This window comes from Microtus ochrogaster, chromosome 5 (assembly GCF_000317375.1).
Source record: "Microtus ochrogaster isolate Prairie Vole_2 chromosome 5, MicOch1.0, whole genome shotgun sequence".
Taxonomy (NCBI): domain Eukaryota; kingdom Metazoa; phylum Chordata; class Mammalia; order Rodentia; family Cricetidae; genus Microtus; species Microtus ochrogaster.
The window spans coordinates 63,778,505-63,785,131 of NC_022012.1; the positions used below are offsets into that span (position 1 = coordinate 63,778,505).

At 39.2% G+C, this 6,627-nt stretch overlaps 1 protein-coding gene and 1 pseudogene across 1 annotated transcript in view; one reads left to right on the forward strand and one right to left on the reverse strand.

Annotated features, from left to right (window-relative positions):
* Window positions 1–6,627, reverse strand: part of Bmp5 (bone morphogenetic protein 5) — a 120,741-nt gene that overhangs the window by 74,897 nt on the left and 39,217 nt on the right. The gene's annotated exons all lie outside the window — the stretch shown is intronic.
* LOC101996476 overlaps window positions 4,640–6,627 on the forward strand; it is an 11,176-nt pseudogene continuing 9,188 nt past the window's right edge.

Consider the following 6,627-nt stretch of genomic DNA (forward strand, 5'->3'; position numbering starts at 1 on the left):
CCCAGGAGAGATGCCCTCATCAACCCCACCTTCTCCTTGCCGCCTATGGCAGGTGGGAGAGATGGTCCTGAGGTCATGAGAACTGGAGAGCTGGTCCAGCCCCTCATCTGCCATGTGATGGCATGGGCTATGGAAAGATGCCCTCCTCCTCCTTGCCCCTCACCACCTGCACCAGGTGGGAGACATGACCTTGGGGGTTTGACAGTGGGAGAACTGGTCTTGCTCCTCATCAGTTGCAGCACTCTGGAGAGTGACCCTCTACATCACCTGGGCAACGCAGTTCTGTTGGTCCTGGTGGTATGGGCGCAGGCGAGCCTGACTGAGGGCATGCAAGCAAGGGAACTATTTCCACCTACTGCTGCCTGCTGCATTGGTTAAGCGAGTCGGGGCAATGCTGGAGAACTCAGCCTGGAGGTGAGGATGAGGGAGTACTGGTGGACTAACCAACTCAGCTACCACCCAGACCCAGAACCAGGGCTATGAGTTGACCCACCCCAACATCCACCCCATCTAGTAACTGCTGGAGCATGTGAAGGGGCCAGTCCTGCAGATACAATGCTTCAGGATTTCTACGACACTGGGAAACAACAGGTTATCCAAAGGGAGTCCCAGCAAGGGCCCATTATCAATAGTGTAGCAGAAGCCAGAGGCCTTGAACCAGTTCAATGACTCATTGCAATGAACACTTGTTAAGTAAGAGATGTATGGACTAAAGCGTAACTGTGTGGCTCACAGTGTCGTACTATAGCTCCCACAATGAGATCTTTTTTCTTTTAATTTTTTTATCTATTTTATTTTATTTGGGGGAGTTGCAAGGGCAGAGGACAGATAGGAAGGGATGGGGAGATGAATGGGATCAGGATGCATGGTGTGAAATCCACAAAAAAAATCAATAAAAAAATGTAATGGAAAAGACTACTTGTAAAACAAAAAAATAGGTGTTAGGGTATAGAAACTTCTTTAGACATGATTCTAATTATAAGTATAACATGATTCTATTATAAGTATTCAGAAGTTGGGGATCTAAGAGAGAGCAAGGCTTGGATTGGTGGGAGGAGATCATGACCATCCAAATATGATACTGGATAACTGAGGCACTGAGATATTTGAGTTCCAAAGCCAGATGAGAGACAGCTCTGAAATGACTCCTGACAAAGACACACAACATTTCTTGCCTTTGTCTTCCAAAAGAATCTTGTGTCTATTCCCCACCAAAGTGGGTGATTTAGGAAGCCAAGGGGCCTCTGCCTACCTGTACATCAGGCTCTGTGATTAGTAAATAAAGGGATGAGACAAAGCCATTCCTGTGCTCCAAAGCTTGCTGGAATGGTGATTTGGGGCTGACCAGCACTAGCATGACTTAACATGGTGAAGTTTGTTTTCTTAAAATATCATTATTTTATTCCTAACAAAAGCCTATGTCCAGAGAAAGTGAGAAGCCCTTTCTTTAAGTGAGACAAATGAACCCATTTTAGAAAGTGATTTGGATTCATAATTTAGCTTTCTTCTGTCTTTCTTCCTGCCAGCATTTGTGCAGACTGCTGTGGCTGCTTCTCCATTTTTTTCATCGGTGTAGCGACTGGTGAAATGCCCAGGACACTGTAAACAAACTCTTACCAATGTTCCCATAAGCAGTCCCAATGCCCTAATGGAACTCATTCAGTCATTAGGGGGGAAAAAGTACCTGAAAGGGGGCTGGAGAGTTGCCCAAGTGGTTTAGAATGTCTTGGTGGTTTTGTGAAGTTCTGTTCCCTCAACCACGCTGAATGGCTCACAGTTGCCTGTAACTTCAGCAACAGGGCCTCCAGCAGTCTCATCTGGCCTCTGCAGACACTACTCCCATGCCCACACTCTCACACAGATGTATACACACGTGTAAGCAAAACTAAAATAAAGCTTTTGTAAAAAGATAAAAGTAGAAGAAGAGACTTGGATGTCAGGAGGAGGGTTGACTCAGGAAAGGAATGGGCAAAGGGGACTGATCAAAATACACCATCTACAGGTATGAAAATGCCAGACTGGAATCTGTTATTATGCACAATTAATATATGATAATAAAAAACAAAAAGAGTCCATTAATTAATGACTATATACAGAAAACAAAACTATCAACATAAGGGACTTAGCTTATTGAAATCAAACTCAGATTGGTCCAAAGGAATTGGAGAAGGCATGATACAGCACTGTGTTCTAGTGGAGACCATTTCATTCCCCAAACTTACACACATTATTTTTTTTTTATGAAACAAGGACAAAACTGTGGGGGAAAATATAACTACATTTGAAGCAGATTGAATCAGTCAGTTCCCCATGATCATTGTATTGAAAAAGAGAGTACTACAGCCCTTGGAAATGATAGTATCTGATGACATCTATCCAAAGCTCAGCAGGGAGCATTTGTCTGGCAATCACACATTGACTCCACTTTGTAACACATTCTTCTCCTCTTAGTGTTTATGTCACAGGAATGTTCCAAATTTAAAAAAGAAACTCATATGGTATATGATGGTACACCCTGTGTATTCCAATTGATAAGATTATGTAGACAATTCTACGTGGTAGCATGAGGGATTACCAACAAATCCATCAACAAAGAATTGTTTATCTGAGCTAATGATTGCTACTGATGTTCTTTAAAAATAATTCCAAACATTTGTTTTAATGAGTGCACATACACACACACCAAAAAAGAAAATATCTATCAAAACTGTGTTAAACATCCACAGTCAAGTCAGAATTACAAGGGCTGACTAAGCTTGCTTCTGTTCCTAGGCTTTGTGTACGCTCCAAACATTTTTATCTAAGTGAAACTCCAGACCACAAATCTGAGTTGAGCAACAGAAAACTTAACTACGTTACCACACCAACATAAATAAGTTATTAAGTTTGGCTTTAAAGCCAAACATTTAAATGTGGTCATATACAAGAGGTAAAATTTGAATCAAGGAATTCATATTCCATGATAAAAATATATTTATAGTAAAAGATTGCTTTAAATTACTTTACATTTACTTATTTAATTTATGCGTATGAATGTTTTATGTGTATATTCATATACATCGTGTACATGCCTGAGGCCAGCAGAGATCAAAAGAGGTACCTGGATCTCGTGCAAATAGAGCTATGGACGACTGTGAGCCATCATGTGTGTGGGAACCAAGCCCAGTACTGCAGGAGCAACAAGTGCTCTTAATTACTGAGCCATCCCTCCAAACCCCACCACTTCCACCGCCACCACTCTTTCAACACAGGCTGGCCTCAACTCACAGAGCTCTGCTTGCCTCTGCCTCTTGGGTACCAGGATGAAGCTGCAGACCGAACTGTAGCTTAAAAGTTGTAAATTGACCGAATCCTGAAATAAATATGAAGCTGCTTCTGCTCAAGATGCACATGCCAAAGACATTTATTATTGAGATAAGTATATTCAGTCCCAAAGCAAATACCTTGTTTGGTGATCTGGACACTGTTGGAAACTTGGAGAGCATGTCCTGATCTAAATGGTTCCGTGTCTGCAGTAACTGGTGAAGGAAATTAATTGACAAGAGATAACAGTTTATCTAGCAATTTATTGCAGTTTTAGGAAGATACAGCCTTGGACAGTTTGTCTTAATATCCAACTCATGATCTGCATCTGAGAAGACACAAATAGCAGGGGTAGGCTGTAGGACATAAGCAACACTCTCCGAGAGGATGGCCAGCTGACGAAAGTATTGAAGAGAAAGTGTAAAGCTGCTATGAACGCTAACCTGTATGACTTTTCAAGAACTCCTTCCCTGGTCCACTGAGAAACAAAAACTTGTAACGACCTATTTATTGGTCAATGAATGCCTATATGCAGGTTTTCTCTGAATGGACAATCACTCCTGAAGTGGGGCAAACCCCAGATTCCAGGAGAGCCTGGAGCCTCTTAGCACCACTGTGGTGTGAGAATTTAAGAATTCATTGTCTCCTTAAATGCTGCAAAGCCCAGCGTCAGTTGTTTTTCGTATTTCCTAATTGTTGCACTCTGTCATACTCCTAAATGCTCATGAATACAAATCAAGATGAATGTAATTTTGAGATTTAAGAAATTCAATCACTCTGATCCAGTATCAATATAGTATTTTGTTTTAAAATTATTGAGAGTTTAGAAACACAAATGGTTAGTTCTTAAGGAAGGAAAGGCTTGACAATGTCTAGGCTTTAGAACTGAGTGCCCTTCAGAGTTACTTAGAGTACTATGACCATATCTATTAACATCTACCATTGTTTCAATAATTATAAACAATGAAAGCAATAAACAAATTAGTGATTGGTTTAATGAAATGAATAGGTTTGAAACTTTGCTTCTCCCTTAGTTGATCCACCAAAGTAGTATCTTCATTTTCTTCCTATAATATAGGTAAAAATATTAATTTCCTCAATACTAAAATGTTAATTACAAAGCAAAAGAATAGTCTCTAGGCCCTGTAATTCCTAATGTGATGTTCTTTGCATCAGAGCTCCTAAATGTGTTGTGTTATTGTTTGTTTGGTTGTGTGTGTGTGTGTGCGTGTGTGTGTGTTTACAAAACTAGCCTAAAATTTGTGATCTTCCTACCTAAACCTCCTGAGTTCAGGGACTACATATGCAAGCCTGGAGACAACAATTTCATCGAATCATGACTACCACTTCTGACTCGGTGTAAGTTTTTCCAAGGCCAGCATTTCGACATGCTCAAGCCATCATTCTTGCTACGCGTCCTTCTCTATGCATTAAGGAGCCCCCTCTTTTTTGTATTAGTTCACAGGACACAACAGAATCCTGCAAACACGTCTGTGTATGGACAAAGTTGAGTTTATTGACTTTTTTCAGTAGACATAATAGGCAAACGACACAGGGGCGGGAGTATTAGAAAGGAATCATGGGTATGCAACAGGTGATGTGGGAGAAGTTTCCATGAGGCTGTTCTGTTTTGGTTGCACTGCCTGGCAATGAAACCCAGGCTGACCTCAAACTCATGATGATCCAGGATCAACCATCTTAGTCCTGACCCTACACATGTGAGCCACTTGCTCAACTCAGAACTACTTCCCTTCGAGAAGAAGAGGTAATTTTAACACTTACTGTAGTAATTAGAAACATACACTAGAACTACAGTTGTTAAAAAAAATAAATAAAAATAACAGACCGTGATGTAATCTATAACGGGATATGAGGCATGGTCATTTCTGAGATACATCTCAATCTGTGCTTGAATATGAATATGAAGTCATCTTTTATTTTATTTTATTTTTGGTCTCCCTCCCTTGTCACAGAGAAGTTTTGTACATTGTTGCTGCTCTGTGGCTCTATTTTCCTTCACTGTGCCAGTACCTCCTAGCAACTCCAGCCTGGGCTGCTAGACCCAGGCTAAGCCCTGATTCTACGTTACTGCCTTCCTCTTTCTCACTTTTCTCACTCATCTTCCTTCTCCTAAAAATAGCTACCGTGTGCAATTTATTTATTCAATTCTAAAGTAATTAGCCTTGCTTGCTCTAACATAGACCTTAGTAGTTAAGGAGACAGAAGAGAAGGAGCCCACGATGGTCAAGAAGAGTGGTCTGTTTTCAAAGGGTTGTGATAAAGGAAAATGCTATTTTTTATTCAAAGTAGGAGGAAATGAAAAGACAGAGCTAAAAATGGAAGAGATGGGGGTAGGAGGCTGAGTGGTGGAAGTAGGAAAGGAGAAAGAGAGAGAGTGAGATCTCACAAAAAAGTTATCTCTCTCCTCCTGCATTATAACTATATTGCCTTATATCTATCACATGAGTATTTGCTTAAGAGAATTATGTCTTCTGCATGTGTGCTATCTTGATATGTTTCTTGATTTACATCAATAGTAAATGATCAGAAAAAGTTAATTATCAGAATATTGTTTTCTTTATGTAGAATAAAGTTTTGTTAACTAAAAAAATAATGTGGCTTTGTTTTTTAAATTTTTTATTGTAGAGTAAAAGAAAACTCAGGTTATAATTCTACACAAGTAAACAAAAAGCAATAAGAGTTACTTAACATCCTCTCTCGATATTTCATACCTACAGGGTGGACCACAGAGGGTTACATGTTTTATTGCTCTCATATTGCCCAGAAATATCAATCCAATGAAATTTGTTATCTCCCTAAAGGTTGGTCATCTCATTATATTTAAATTTAGTGCAGTGTATGGAAAATGCTTTTTTTCTTATATTGTGAACATTTTATAAAAGTAATTATTAATTGGAGATTAAAGAAGTATTCATACTTGTGGGTAATATACTCCTACCAATACTAATATTAAAATTAATATAGAATAATACAGAAGATAATACTTGATTAATAAATTTTATATAATAAAAAATGGTTTCATAACAAGAGTGACTAGATTTACTATAGTAAAGGACTGTGATATCAATGTGTAAAAAAATATTTGAGAACAAGATAAAGGCACAACTTTCTTATAGATACCTTCTAGCATTTAGTTCTCATAGTCTTTCTGATGGAAAAACTGGATTCTTTTATAAATTGCCCACATCTAGAGATCACAAATATGATTTCATTAGTTTCCACTAAACGACCTTGAGAATTCTTTTTTAATGTCACACACTGAGACAATGGGGATGTTCTATCGGGAACTCACCAAGCCAGCTG